Source organism: Panthera tigris, chromosome A2, assembly GCF_018350195.1.
Source record: "Panthera tigris isolate Pti1 chromosome A2, P.tigris_Pti1_mat1.1, whole genome shotgun sequence".
Taxonomy (NCBI): domain Eukaryota; kingdom Metazoa; phylum Chordata; class Mammalia; order Carnivora; family Felidae; genus Panthera; species Panthera tigris.
In genome coordinates this window covers 5,293,348-5,309,170 of record NC_056661.1, presented here as the reverse complement: position 1 = coordinate 5,309,170, position 15,823 = coordinate 5,293,348, and the positions used below count along the sequence as shown (strand labels likewise).

At 43.4% G+C, this 15,823-nt stretch overlaps 1 long non-coding RNA gene across 1 annotated transcript in view; it reads left to right on the top strand.

Moving 5' to 3' along the window:
* Nucleotides 1-14,447, top strand: part of LOC122236559 — a 39,672-nt gene extending 25,225 nt beyond the window's left edge. Inside the window, exon 2 of the long non-coding RNA XR_006214607.1 lies at nt 13,786-14,447. This is a non-coding gene — a long non-coding RNA (uncharacterized LOC122236559). The remainder of the gene's footprint in view (nt 1-13,785) is intronic.
* Nucleotides 14,448-15,823: the final 1,376 nt, after the last annotated feature.

Here is a 15,823-nt window from a genome sequence, read left to right as displayed (position 1 = left end):
ATTGTTCCCATACGCCCATTTTCTTGTCGTCCAAGCCCTTTTAATGGATTATAACTCACTTTGGACATCATATTGGTTGCAGCAGGGGAAAATAAGGAATATTAATACATGCTCCCCATTGACTTAGGTCTCTTCCCCATGGATTAATGGCTGTATCAGTAACATAAGTCTGGATAGTAGCAGCCTGGCCTTCAGGCCCTTCACATAGAAAACTTTCAACACTCTGTTGGATGTCAGTAGCTTTTCCTACATCTGTAAAGACTGTGGATATGGGTCGGAGTGGCCAATTCTTAGGCCAAAACTTAGAAGCAATGATGGTGACATCATCAGCTCCTGAGTCTACCAGGCCAGTAGATGATTTTCCATTAATTTGTAAGGTCATCTCAGGCCTTTGTCCTTTAGAAATGTTTGCCAAGATATCTGTTTGCCCTTAGATCCAAACCCTCCCTGCTGGTCTATTGGTGTGGAAATTAAAGCAATGTAAGGCAACAACGGTAGTTGGGCAATGCGATCTCCTGCCAAGACATGATAAGGAACTGAAGTACTAATCATTACTAAAACTTCATCCTTAAAATCAGCTTCTATAATTCCTAAGTAGACATGAACTCCCTTGGACATAAGACTACTTCGTCCAATAAGAAGGCCAATGGACCCTGAAGAGGCCCGTAAATCCCAGTTTTAACCTTATAAATTTCCATGGAGGGTTTGAGGACCAGAGACTCTGGGGCAGGGATATCTAATGCAGCACTCCCTCATGTGGCATGAAGAAGGTCATGGACAGATTTGCATGGTAAGTCCCGTAGCTCACAGGGTAATAACGTGGAATCTGATTCCCTGTATTATTTACATTTGGGCCCTGGTGGGGGGGGGGCGTTATCCCTGTCTCCCCCACCAAGATGGCAGGGGAGCTCCATTCTTATGGAATTTAGATCTACATTGATTTGCAAAATGATAGTCTTTCTTGCATCCAGGGCATAACCCAGGAGGCTTAGAATTTCATTCTGGGGGCGAGGTAGATCATGGGAGTTGCTACAACTCAGCTGTCAGCAATCCCTTTTATAATGTCCCAATTTGCCACAGCAAAAACGCTTGGACTGTTCGTAAAGTCCAGGGGCTGCTGGCAGTGGCTATTCAAGGCACATTTTATAGACTTCTGAGCTGATATCTTGACAGGCCTTTATATAACCAGTTAAATCACCTCCTTGAGACTTCACTGGGTATAAAGCTTGTTGGCATTCCTTATTAGCATTACCAAAAGCCAGCCGCTGTAAGAGGAGATCGGTAAGGCTGTCTGAGAGATGCTTTTTATAATAACATCCTTTAGCCCTGCAATAAAATCTACATAGGGCTCATTAGGACTCTGTTTGACCTGAACGAAAGAGGGTGTAGCCTGTCCAGGGGTAGCTATTTTCTCCCAGGCATTCAGGCAGCACAATCTAACTTGTATCACTGCTTGAACATCATACTGAAGCTGAACCTGTATGCCAAACCCTCGTCTGCTCCTGGTAAGTTGTTTTCCAGTATTGGGCACAGGAGGATTCAGGGCGGCATCATGCCGGGCCTGTATCTGTGTTTCTTCCTCCCACCAAGTCCTAAACTGCAAAAATTCAGAAGCGCTTAGGACAGTGCGACCTAGGACCGCCCAGTCCCATGGAATGAGTCGCTCTGAATTGGCTAAACCAGACACCAATCCCAGCGTATAAGAGGAGTTAACACTGTATTGCGTGCAAGCCTGTTTCAAGTCATTAATTACCTTAAAACCGAAAGGAACCAGATAAAATCATTGCCCTCCCTGAGGATATTTCTGATTAGGAGGAATTTGGGTAATGTTGACAGGATAAGCTGCAGGCATACTAGGTGTTAATTCAGTGTCCCCCGCAGCCTTAGTTTGTTGAAGCACCTGCATTAAGGGGGAAACGAATTGTGATACTATGAGTGGAGATACCAAGAAATGGGTTTTTTGAATAAGCGGAACATTTAGTTTCCTCAAAGGGATGGATGGGTTCAGGGCTGTGGGGCAATGAGGGAGGCAGGAGTACAGAAGCCTGAGCTGCGACTATCTCTGGGCCATGAACCTGGGACCTGTAGGTTTCTATTCCTCTGGTGGTGGGATACGGGCTCGGGCCCTGAGTCACTATCTACAAGCTCATGATCACTTTCAGCCAGTGAGGGGTTGTGATGACCAATGTCCCCTTCTTCCCCTGATTCTGACTGCAAGGGCTGCAAAGCCAGGGAACTTAAATTACATAAAGACCATAGGGAGAGAGGGATGGCTTCTTGCTGATAAGCGTGGCACAAAGCACATAAAACCAAGTTCCATTGTTTCTGATTCAAAGCATCTTTGCCAGAGGCATAAACTGGTAACAATGTTTCTTTACTAAGTATAACAAATCCTGAAACGCCGATCGTTTCACTTTTACCCCTGAGCTCTTTAATAAAGTCTGCAAGAGTTGAATATGTAAGTCATAACTAGATGGGGTGGAATCCCCTGTACTTACCCTGCAGAAATCCTGAAGGATGAACTTCCCCGGCTCCAAAGTTTCCTTCGGTTCCGTGGGCCCTTCTTCAGTGGTGCTGCACACGTCCCCCTTCAGGTTCCCTGTTCAGGCACCAGCTGAAGAGAGGTCCTAAAGGTGAGACTCTCCAGGAGCCAAAGCATCGGTCTCCTGGCTCAAGCCTCTTTTATTTTTGCAAATTGTCTGATAACAGCAAGCACATACGACATAGTATGTGGCGTCTTGACAGGTCGTGTACCTGCAGTGTTTTCCATACTGGGTCATGAGTACATCTGGCACCAGACAAAACATTCTTATCTCCAGGCCTGGCACCCATATGATGTCCTTCTGGAGGGAGCGAGCAGTCCCGGCAGCTTTCTGTCCTGGGGATGAAACTGCTTTCCGTTCCTTGCTGCTCTGTCCCTCTCCTTCAGGACATTCTTATGGTGCCTCCCTCCGGCTTCTTATTCTCCGACCTACTTGGACACCAGCCACCAGGATACCTCCCATGCCCTCCTCCGTGTACCTGCTGGAGCCTGGGATGCATGTTGGAGCCCAGCTCAGGCCTCTCTCTGGAGCTGCTGAGTGCATGACACCTGCCTAGATCCCTGCAGCTGACCCCCCAACACACAGGTGCTAGCTCCAGCCGTGTCTTTCGTGCTGCTGGCCTGACGCTTGTCCCAGGCCTCTACTGCCATTTGCATGCCCCTGGTGATAGCCTGTAGCCACCCAAGTGCAGGCCATAGCCAGACCCCTATAGCTGCTTGTGACCCAGATTCAGCCCTATCTCCAGTCACTAGCTTGCACCTCTGTGCTCACCTATAACTAGCCCCTCCAGCTGTGTACCTGCACCCCGCTAGCCTGATTCCTACTACCTGCATCCACTGCTGTGTACCAGACAGCCAGGACCCCCTTAGCTACTTGTGGTCTCAGCTTTGTCCCTGTCTCTTGTCACTGACTTGTACCCCTATGCTTACCTGCAGCTGGCCTTTCCAGCTATTCACCTGCACGCGCCCAGCCCATCTGTTTTCACTGCCTCTGGTGCCCTGTATACACCCCTGGAAAGACCCTCTACAGCCTCAAGAGTGTATGCTGACTGCCAGAACTCCTACAGCTACCAGTGCACCGGTGGCTGGCCAGACTTCCATCACTGCATGGGTGTCTGCAACCACTCCTGAGCACTACACAGGCCTCTGCAGCTGGACCCTCCTGCGGAGCGTGTGCATGCCCCAGACCCTGCCACCACTGCTCCCTGACCCAAGCTGCTGGACCAGGAGGGGCCATTGAGGTCCTCTACAGCCCTTACAGCCACTGTGAACCCCCTGCATTACTTTCCAAGGGCCACACAGCTATTGATGGTGTGGATCTCAGCAGCTTGAGCTGACGAGACATCATGTGCCTGCCTCATGCCCCCGACCCCTGATCCAAAGCTAGCACACGCTCCTGCTTGAAGGTCTTCCCCCTTTACTGCAGTTTGTCCAAGTCTAGAAGAGGTTATTGCTCATTCAAATGTGCAGACACTGATGCAAGGCTACAGGGATCAAAAAGAATGAGCGAAACATGCCCCCACCAAAGGAACACAGGAAACTTCTAATAACTGACCCCAAAGAAATGGAGATACGTACATTTCCTTAAGAAGAATTCAAAGTAATTGTTTGAAAGATACTCAGAAATGATGGTTACCAGAGGGGAGGTGGCTGGGGTGAAATGGGTGATGGGGATCAAGGAGTGCCCTTGTGATGAGCACTGGGTGATTTACGGAATTGTTGAATCACTATATTGTACACCTGAAACTAATATAACACTGTATGCTAACTGGAATTAAAATAAAAACTTAAAAAAAAAAGATACTCAGAAAGCTACAAGTGAACACAAGTTACTGAAATCAGGAAAACAAATAGAAGGACAAAGTGAGAAATTCAACAAAGACAAAGCATAAAGAACTAGACAGAAGTTTTGGAGCTGAAGAATACAATGGCTGAAGAATTCAACAGAAATCTTCAACATTAGACTGCGCAAAGCAAAAGAACGGCCAATCTTGAGGACAGATCATTTGAAATATTCAAAGAGAAAACAATGCGTAATAAAGGAAGCCTTCAGGATCTATGGGACACAACTAAAAAAAGAAACCAAAAAACCATCTACACCTCACTGGAGTCCCAAAGGAGAAAAGAGGAAGAAAGAAGCAGAAAGCTTATTTTAAGACATAAACTGCTGTATGGGACGTCTGGGTGGCTCAGTCGGTTGAGCGACCGACTTTGGCTCAGGTCATGATCTCACAGTTTGTGAGTTTGAGCCCCACGTTGGGCTCTGTGCTGACAGCTCAGAGTCTGGAGCCTGCGTTGGATTCTGTGTCTCCCTGTCTCTCTGCCCCTCCCCCACTCATGCTCTGTCAAAAATAAACATTAAAAAAATAAAAGAAATTGAAGAGGACATAAAGAAATGGAAAAACACTCCATGTTCATAGATTGGAAGAAAAAGTCTTGTTAAAATGTCTGTACTAACCAGGGGCGCCTGGGTGGCTCAGTAGGTTGAGTGTCCGACTTTGGCTCAGGTCCTGATCTCACGGACGTGGGTTCGAGCCTCGTGTCAGGCTCTGTGCTGACAGCTCAGAGCCTGGAACCTGCTTCGGATTCTGTGTCTCCCTCTCTCTCTGCCCCTCCCCTGCTCACGCTCTGTGTCTGTCTCAAAAATAAATAAACATTAAAAAAATTTTTTTTAAATAAAAAGAAATAAACTGCTGTAAGATAGCACCCTTGTTGCTGTAAGACACCCTTGTTTTTTCTCCTCTTCCTGCACTCCAGCCCCCTCCTCCAACACAAATCCAGCATCCATTCATTAACAAAAGTAGCTTGTAGGAGCTGGGGGGTCCAGCACCATATGCCAGGGGATCTGTGAGGCGTCTCACTCACCTTTGCATCAGGTAACAGACAGACATACCGTGGTCCCAGCTGTGGTCCTTGCAGTGGCCCATTAACTTGCTGCAGTCCCTTTTAGCCATAGTCCAGGAGACCTTGGAAAACACGGACTTAGACAATCACCCATGTATGAGAGAACCTTCATGGAAGTCCAGATTTCTACAAGTGCCCCATTAGAGAGAAAAGAAAAAGTACTGAGTTAGAGTACCAAATCAGGAGTTCCAGGATTGGGGTAGGGTGTAGGGGGGTGGGAAGAGCTTGAAAGAATGGCAGAGGGGCGCCTGGGTGGCTCAGTCGGTTAAGCGTCTGACTTCAGCTCAGGTCACGATCTCACGGTCTGTGAGTTCGAGCCCCGCATCGGGCTCTGGGCTGATGGCTCAGAGCCTGGAGCCTACCTCCGATTCTGTGTCTCCCTCTCTCTCTGCCCCTCCCCGTTCATGCTCTGTCTCTCTCTGTCTCAAAAATAAAATAAAACGTTAAAAAAAATTTTTTTTAAATAAAAAAATAAAAAAAATTAAAAAAAAAAGAATGGCAGAAAGGAATCTCAGAATACATGAGGGGGACAGCTCCTACTCACTGTGTTGTGGAAACCATCAAGAAGTCCACTCAGGAGTCACTGGGTGGCCCACAGACACGATGAGTATTCTGTATTCCTCACCCTCACTGCCCCATTCCGTGGTCAGCTCCCTTTGCCTGCTTCTGAAGAGAGCAGTGAGAGTAATCTCTGGCAGACAGGGAGAGACTACAACTTTAGCAGCAGCAGGTAGTGTTACCTTTGGGAAAAGCAAGGCCAGAGTCTGTTAGCACTTGGTCTGGTGCCTGGCAGGGTGGGGACAAAGCACACAAACATAAGAATTGTGCCACAAGAGGGAGCAAGAGGCATGGAGCTGGCAGGACCCCAGAAGATCCGAGGAAGCCTCGATCTCTAGCTGGGCTGACAGGAGGTATTTCTCCCTGGAGGCAGTTAGCAAAAACTACAGGACGTAACTACACTTCATATGCAAAGACAGCAAGGAAAAACTTCAAAGAAACATGAAAACAATAAGGGAACATGACTCCACCAAATCCTACCAATAATATTCCAACAACCAAACTCAAAGGATTTACCTGGAGAAGAATTCAAAATAGCTGCTTTAAGGAAAATTAATGAGATAAAAGAAAACACAGGGAGGGACCAGGATGGTAGAAGAGCATGGAAAGTTTTTTTGTGTGTGTGTCTCGCGTCCCTGAAATGCAGCCAGATCAACACTAAACCATCCTGCACACCTAGTAAACTGATTTGAGGATTAACAACCCAAACCAGAGAACTCAACAGGTACATAGCATGGAGAGGTGAACTGGGGGAGAAAGCTGCAGAAGGCAGGGAGCTGTTTTTGCTTGTGGAGAGAGGATGGAGACAGGAGGAGAGAATGGAAAGCATCCCCCCCCCCAAAGCAGCTGGAGAGAAAAGAAAAAGTATGCAAGGGACTGAACAAAAAAGGGAGAAAGGAGAGGTTTTAAATTCCATGAAGACTCTACGAACGGGGAGCACAGAATCTGAAACTCTGCAGCTCTTTACCTGGCAGTGCTCGGGTGGGAAGGGCGAATCCCCAGGAGGAGAGAGTGAGGTCCTTAGGCCACATGGGAAGAGGCAGTTCCCCTCCAGGGGGGAAATTTGGTAGAGGCTGTGTGGCCACCCCACAGGCAAAGGTCCCAGCAGACCCTGGAGAACAGCCACATTTGCTGGTGCTGGAACAAGGATGTTAAGGTTGAAGCCTGGTGCCAGATGTTGTGATTTTCCACAATCCCTGAAATGCTGCTGCTACAAGATTGCATGAACTTTTGGGGGGGCAGGCTGGCACCCAGCCACGGTCTCTGGGCATTGAGAGAAGCACGGTCCTGTGAATGGTGCTGGGTGTGGCCAGCACCCGGCCATTGCTTGGTGAGATCCTCCTGCAGGGGTCAGAACAGGTCAACACCACAGTCCCTCAGAAGTGAGGGGTTGGGAAACGGCCGCATCTGAGATAAAACTCAGCAGGGAGGTGCCACCTGCAGCCTGCTGGCTTGGTCATGGACAGTGCAGAAGTGGGGAGTGGATGGAAGCTGAAGACAGAGGAGGGGTGCATGATAGCTGATCGGGGAGACCAGAGTTCCGATACTAGAGACTGGGTAGCTGGGTGATGCCATTTTCACTCCTCCCACGCATGCGCATCCACACCTACACACGCTACAACAGTCCACCCAGTAAGCTAAGCAGCGCCATCTAGTGGAGAATAGCTGTTACACTAAGCCTGCCCAACTGGGCCAACCTTGCTCTTCAGGAACACAAGTCTCTCTGCCTGCACAGTTTATGGACTATAAAGTGCTACATAGTCCAACTTCTAGGGGAAAACGATGTGATTTCAATCGTACTTCAGTCTGTTTGCTGGTCCATCTATTCAATTTTTTTTCTGATTCTTGAATACAGACACAGAAACAAATTATCTCTATTTTTCATTTCTATTAAATATATGTGTCTTTAATTTTTTCTACTATATTTTTTAGTAAATTTTTTAAATGTTGTTTTTTGCTTCCATTATTTCATTTTATTCTATTTCATTGTATTCATTTTTTCAAATTTCCAACAGTTTCCTTTTTTCTTTTTTATCTTTCTCTTTTTTTCTCTAATCTATCAACTTCCTTTCAAAAACAGACCAGAACACACCTAGGATCTAGCATCCTTTATTTGACTTTTTTGTGTTGTTTTTAATTTTAATTTTTTTCTGTTTCTTCCTTAAAAATGATGAAACAAAGGAATTTACCCCAAAAGAAAGAACAGGAAGAAATGACAGCCAGGGACTTAATCAATACAGCTAAAAGCAAGATGTCCGAACCAGAATTTAGAATCATGGTAATAAGAATACTAGCTGGGGTTGAAAACAGATTAAAATCCCTTTCTGCGGAGATAAAAGCTAGTCCGGATGAAATAAAAAATGGCATAACTAAGCTGAAATCTTGAATGAGTGCCACGGCAGCAAGGATGGATGAGGCAGAGCAGAGAATCAGCGATCTGGAGGACAAACTTATGGAGAATAATGAAGCAGAAAAAAAAAAAAAGAGGGAGACTAAGGCAAAAGAGCACGATTTAAGAATTAGAGAAATCAGTGACTCATGAAAAAGGAACAACATCAGAATCGTAGGGGTCCCAGAAGAGGAAGAGAGAGAAATAGGGGTAGAAGGGTTATGTGAGCAAATCATAGTGGAAAACTTTCCTAACCTGGGGAAAGACACAGACATCAAAATCCAGGAAGCACAGAGGACTCCCATTAGATTCAACAAAAATCGACCATCAACAAGGCATGTCATAGTCAAATTCACAAAATACTCAGACAAGGAGAGAATCATGAAAACAGCAAGGGAAAAAAGTCCCTAACCTACAAGGGAAGACAGATCAGGTTTGCAGCAGACCTATCCACAGAAAATTGGCGGGCCAGAAAGCAGTGACAAGATATATTCAGTGTGCTGACTCAGAAAAATATGCAGCCAAGAATTCTTTATCCAGCAAGGCTGTTATTCAAAATAGGAGAGATAAAAAGTTTCCCAAACAAAAATTAAAGGAGTTCATGACCATTAAATCAGCCCTGCAAGAAATTTTAAGGGGGACTCTCTGAGGGAGAAAAGATGGAAAAAAAAGACCAAAAGCAACAAAGATTAGAAAGGACCAGAGAACACTATCAGAAACTCCAACTCTACAGGTAACATAATGGCAATACATTCATTTCTTTTCAGTACTCACTCTAAACATCAATGGACTAAATGTTCCAATCAAAAGAATAGGATAATAGAATGGATAAGAAAACAAGATCCATCTGGGTGCCTGGGTGGCTCAGTCGGTTAAGCTTCTAACTTTGGCTCAGGTCATGATCTCATGGTTCATAAGCTCAAGCCCCACGTTGGGCTCTGTGCTGACAGCTCAGAACCAGGAGCCTGCTTCAGATTCTGTGTCTCCCTCTCTCTCTGCTCCTCCCCCACTCATTCTCCCTCTTTCTCTCAAAAAATAAAACATTAAAAATATTTAAAAATAAAAGAAAACAAGATCCATCTATTTGCTGTTTACAAGAGACCCACTTTAGACCTAAAGACACCTTCAGATTGAAAGTAAGGGGATGGAGAACCATCTATCATGCTAATGGTCAACGAAAGAAAGCCGGAGTAGCCATACTTACATCAGACAATCTAGACTTGAAAATAAAGACTGTAACAAGAGGTGAAGAAGGGAATTATATCATAATTAAGGGGCTATCCATCAAGAAGACATAACAATTGTAAACATTTATGCTCCAAATGTGGAAAACCCAAATATATAAATCAATTAATCATAAACATAAAGAAACTCATTGATAATACCATAATAGTAGGGGACTTCAACACCCCACTCACAGCAATGGACAGATCATCTAAACAGAAATCAACAAGGGAACATGGCTTTGAATGACACACTGGACCAAATGGACTTAACGGATATATTCAGAACATTTCATCCTAAAGCAGCAGAATATACATGCTTCTCCAGTGCACATGGAATGTTCTCCAGCATAGATCACATACTGGGACACAAATCAACCCTCAACAAGTACAAAAAGATCAAGGTCATACCATGCATATTTTCAGACCACAAGGCTAGGAAACTTGAAATCAACAACAAGAGAAATTTTGGAAAGGTAACAAATACTTGAGACTGAAGAACATCTTACTAAAGAATGAATGGGCTAACCAACCAGTTAAAGAAGAAATTAAAAAGTTTATGGAAGTCAATGAAAACGATAGCACCACAACCCAAAACCTCTGGGACGCAGCAAAGGCGGTCATAAGAGGAAAGTATATAGCAATCCAGGTCATCCTAAAGAAGGAAGAAAGATCTCAGATACACAACCTAACCTTACACCTTAAGGAGCTGGAAAAAGAACAGCAAATAGAACCCAAAACCAGCAGAAGACAGGAAATAATAAAGATGAGAGCAGAAATTAATGCTATCGAAACCAAAAAAAAAAAAAAAAAAAAAAAAAAAAGTAGAACAGATCAATGAAACCAGAAGCTGGTTCTTTGAAAGAATTAAGAAAATTGATAAACTACTAGCCAGTTTGACCAAGAAGAAAAAGGAAAGGACCCAAATAAGTAAAATCAAGAATGAAAGAGGAGAAATCACAACCAACACAACAGAAATAAAAACAATAATAAGAGAATATTATGAGCAATTATATGCCAATAAAATGGGCAACCTGGAAGAAATGGACAAATTCCTGGAACATATACACTACCAAAACTGAAGCAGAAAGAAATAGAAAATTTGAACAGACCCATAACGAAAAGGAAATCGAATTAGTAATAAAAAATCTGCCAAAAAACAAGAGTCCAGGGCCAGATGGCTTTCCAAGGAATTCTACCAAACATTTAAGGAAGATTTAACACCTATTCTCTTGAAACTGTTCAAAAAAATAGAAATGGAAGGAGAACTTCCAAACTCTTTCTATGAGGCCAGCATTACCTTGATTCCAAAACCAGACAGAGACCCCACTAAAAAAGAGAACTATAGACCAATTTCCCTGATGAACATGGATGCAAAAATCCTCAACAAGATACTAGCCAACCGGATCCAATAATACATTAAAAGAATTATTCACCACGACCAAGTGGGATTTATAACTGGGATGCAGGGCTGGTTCAATATCCGCAAAACAATTACGTGAGTCATCACATCAATAAAAGAAAGGACAAGAACCATATGATCCTCTCAATAGATGCAGAGAAAGCATTTGACAAAATAGAGCATGCTTTCTTGATAAAAACCCTCAAGATAGTAGGGATAGAAGGAGCATACCTTGAGATCATAAAAGCCATATATGAATGACCCAACGCTAATATCATCCTCAATGGGGAAAAACTGAGAGCTTTCCCCCTAAGGTCAGGAACAAGACAGGGATGTCCATTCTAGCCACTGTTATTCAAAATAGTATTGGAAGTCTTAGCCTCAGTAATCAGACAACATGAAGAAATAAAAGGCATCCAAATCAGCCAGGAGGAGGTCAAACTTTCACCCTTTGCAGATGACATGATACTCTATATGGAAAACCCAAAAGATTCCACCAAAAACTGCTAGAACTGATTCATGAATTCAGCAAAGTCGCAGGATATAAAATCAATGCAGGGAAATCAGTTGCATTCCTATACACCAACAATGAAGCAACAGAAAGAGAAATCAAGGAATCGATCCCATTTACAGTTGCACCAAAACCCATAAAATACCTAGGAATAAATCTAACCAAAGAGGTGAAAAATCTATACACTGAAAACTATAGAAAGCTTATGAAAGAAATTGAAGAAGACACAAATGGAAAAAGATCCCATGCTCCTGGATAGGAAGAACAAATATTGTTAAAATGTCGATACTACCCAAAGCAATCTACATATTTAACGTGATCCCTATCAAAGTAACACCAGCATTCTTCACAGAGCTAGAACAAATAATTCTAAAATTTGTATGGAACCAGAAAAGACCCTGAATAGCGAAAGCAATCTTGAAAAAGAAAACCAAAGCTGGAGGCATCACAATCCCAGACTTCAAGCTATACTTGAAGCTGTAATCATCAAAACACTATGGTACTGGCACAAGGACAGACACTCAGATCAATGGAACAGAATAGAGAACCCAGAAATGGACCTTCAAACGTATGGGCGACTAATCTTTGACAAAGCAGGAAAGAATATCCAATGGAACAAAGACAGTCTCTTTAGCAAGTGGTGCTGGGAAAACTGGACAGCAACATGCAGAAGAATGAACCTGGACCACTTTCTTACATCATAACAAAAATAAACTCAAAATGGATGAAAGACCTCAATGTAAGAAAGGAAGCCATTAAAATCCTCGAGGAGAAAGCAGGCAAAAACCTCTTTGACCTTGCGCGCAGCAATTTCTTACTCAACACGTCTCTGGAGGCAAGGGAAACAAAAGCAAAAATGAACTACTGGGACCTCATCAAAATAAAAATCTTCTGCACAGCGTAGGAAACAATCAACAAAACTAAAAGGCAACCGACAGAATGGGAGGAGATATTTGCAAATGACATATCAGATAAAGGGTTAGTATCCAAAATCTACAAAGAACTTATCAAACTCAACACCCAAAAAACAAATAATCCAGTGAAGAAATGGGCAAAAGACATGAATAGACACTTCTCCAAAGAAGACATCCAGATGGCCAACCGATACATGAAAAAATGCTCAACATCACTCATCATCAGGGAAATACAAATCAAAACCACAATGAGATACCACCTTACACCTGCCAGAATGGCTAACATTAACAACTCAGGCAACCACAGATGTTGGCGAGGATGCGGAGAAAGAGGATCTCTTTTGCATTGTTGGTGGGAATGCAAGCTGATGCAGCCACTCTGGAAAACAGTATGGAGGTTCCTCAAAAAACTAAAAATAGAACTACCCTACGACCCAGCAATTGCACTACTAGGCATTTGTCCAAGGGATACAGGTGTGCTGTTTTGAAGGAACACATGCATCCCAAGTTTATAGCAGCACTATCAACAATAGCCAAAAGGTTATCGAAAGAGCCCAAATGTCCATCAATGGATGAATGGATAAAGAAGTTGTGGTGTGTGTGTGTACACACACACACACACACACACACACACACACACACACACACACAATGGAGTATTACTCGGCAATCAAAAAGAAAGAAATCTTGCCATTTGCAACTACGTGGATGGAACTGGAGGGGATTATGCTAAGTGAAATAAGTCAGAGAAAGACAAAAATCATATGACTTCATTCATATGAGGACTTTAAGAGAAAAAACAGATGAACATAAGGGAAGGGAAACAAAAATAATATAAAAACAGGGAGGAGGACAAAAGAAACTGGAGGGGTTGTGGGAGGAGGGATGGGCTAAATGGGTAAGGGGCATTAAGGAATCATTGAAGCATTGAAATCATTGCTTCACTATATACTAACTAATTTGGATGTAAATTTAAAAAAATAAAAAATAAAGTTAAATAAAAAAAAGATTCAGAGATCCTTGGGAAATTAATAAATGCCCAGATAATTTGTGTGAAGCTGCAGTTTGTAAAAGTTGAGCATCACATAAAAATCATTATATCGTAGCTACCACATCATAACGCATAAAATAATGCCCCTCTAAAAATCAACATTTGATTCTTTTTTCATTCTAAGAAGTAGCCTGCATTTACAATTATAAACTCAGTTTCAAATATAACAACTCAGACTTGTTTTCATAGCTTAGGGATTTTGCCTAGTTAAGTCCTAAGCAAGGCTTCCCCCACCCTGCCCCAGAATTTAGTATGTTTTCCTCATTTGTGATTTTTTTTTCTCATTGTCAGATAATGTAGACCTTGTATGGCTCTATCCAGTTTCTGCTGCTTCAGTGCAAATTCAAATGATTGGAAGCAAGAAAGATAAATCCTGAAAAGGTGGTCTCTGGGACAAACATTATGATATGGAAGAAAGAGCCCCGTGCATACACACATACACCACCATGCAAGCAATGGAGAAGCCCAGGAGACAGAAAATAGTAAAACATGAGACACCGAGGGGCCATGGAACACGGGGAGGAGACACTGGTTTACCTTGTGATTCAGAAGGCAGTGGACCAAGTAGACATGGACGCCCTGGAGGATGCTGATGATGGTGAAGGTCATCACCAACCTGACAGGGTCCAGCACTCCTTCCACCAGAAAGAAGCCAAGGCCCCAAGAAGAGCCCAGAATGAAAACGTGAGCAATGGCTTTGAACGTCAGCATCCTGCCAAAACCAAGAAGCAGAACAATGTCAGCTCTATGGCTCACGGCAACACTTTCTATCACATATTTACTCTTGCTTCAAGGCTTGGGACTAAGAATGTCAGACCGTTAAACATGGTAACCTCTGGCAGGAGTGTTAAAGGGATCACTGATATGTAATGTTAGCATCGTATAATGTGACTGTGATATAATTTATGCCATCTAATTATTTATAGAAAGTAATACATATACACAAAAAGTAATTTATGTTTGGTATAATGAAATGGGAAATGTTCCAACATTCATAATATTAACATAATGGCATTTATTATAACTATATACTATAAGTGTATTAACTATGTTTTTTTATTTTCTGTATTCAGTTGCTGTCACAACTGGAATCCTACTGACCCTGTGGAGGGACTGCCCCTTATGGGGTTAGTCAATTCTTAGAGTGTACCTTTCAAATGCAAACCAACCAACCCAGGGCCCACACCCTCAACCACCTCCTTTATCTCTCACACTCTAGGCCACTATCCGCCTGCCTTAACTACCCCAGGACCAGGTACCAGACAACCCAGGACAGCCCCTATACCCAGGAGCCCACTGGCTATTCAAACTAGTCCATCCTAAACCTGTGTACCCTGCCTCACCTCCTTTCCACACACACCACAATAAAGGCGCTTGCCTACAATTTCCCCTGTGCCTCTGCCTGCTAGCCAACTCCGGTGTTTCCCCCAGGATATCTCCCCACTCCTGACACAGCATTCCCTTCCTTTTGGGGTCTGTGATTATAACATTATCTTTTCAATGGCAGCTATCTCCCAATCTATTGTTCTTTCTACGTACCTAAATGACACCTGTGTAAAACAATAAGTTAATACAATATATATTTCATACTATTAAGTACTGAAAATGATTCCTAGCAGAAATACATCCTTAGAGGTTCATATACTGGATAAATTTTCGTTTTCACCTGGACCATATAAATTCCCCAAATTATAAAAATGGCAAAACTGAAAAAGCATTATTCTCCTAACTCAGGGTTTCTCAGCCTTGGCATTCCTGACATTGGGGGCGGATCACCTTTTTTAAAAAAATTTTTTTAATGTTTATTTTTGAGAGACAGAGAGAGACAGAGCACGAGCAAGGGAGGGGCAGAGAGAGGGAGACACAAAATCTGAAGCAAGCTCCAGGCTCTGAGCTGTCAACACAGAGCCCAGCGTGGGACTAGAACACACAAACCAGGAAATCATGACTTGAGCTGAAGTTGGATGCTTAACCGACTGAGCCGCCCAGACGCCCCTGGGGGGGGGTCATCTTTGTGGCGGGGGCTGTCCTGTGTGTTGTAGGATATTTAGCACCATCATTGGTCTCTACCATCTAGATGCCAGTAGCAACCTTCCCCTCTTCACCCCCCCATCCCATATTGCCATAACCAAAATCGTCTCCAGAAAATAGCCCCCAGGTTAGAATCACTCACTTTAGGCAGTGAAAAAAACTCACTGCCCTCACTTTAGGCAGTGAAAAAAAACAACCCCCCCCCCTCCGGTTTTCCAGCTCTGTGCCCACCTACCTTGTGTTCTGCATCCCAGATACTTCATTATTGAGGGACTTAAGTTGGTCTTTTAAAATCCAT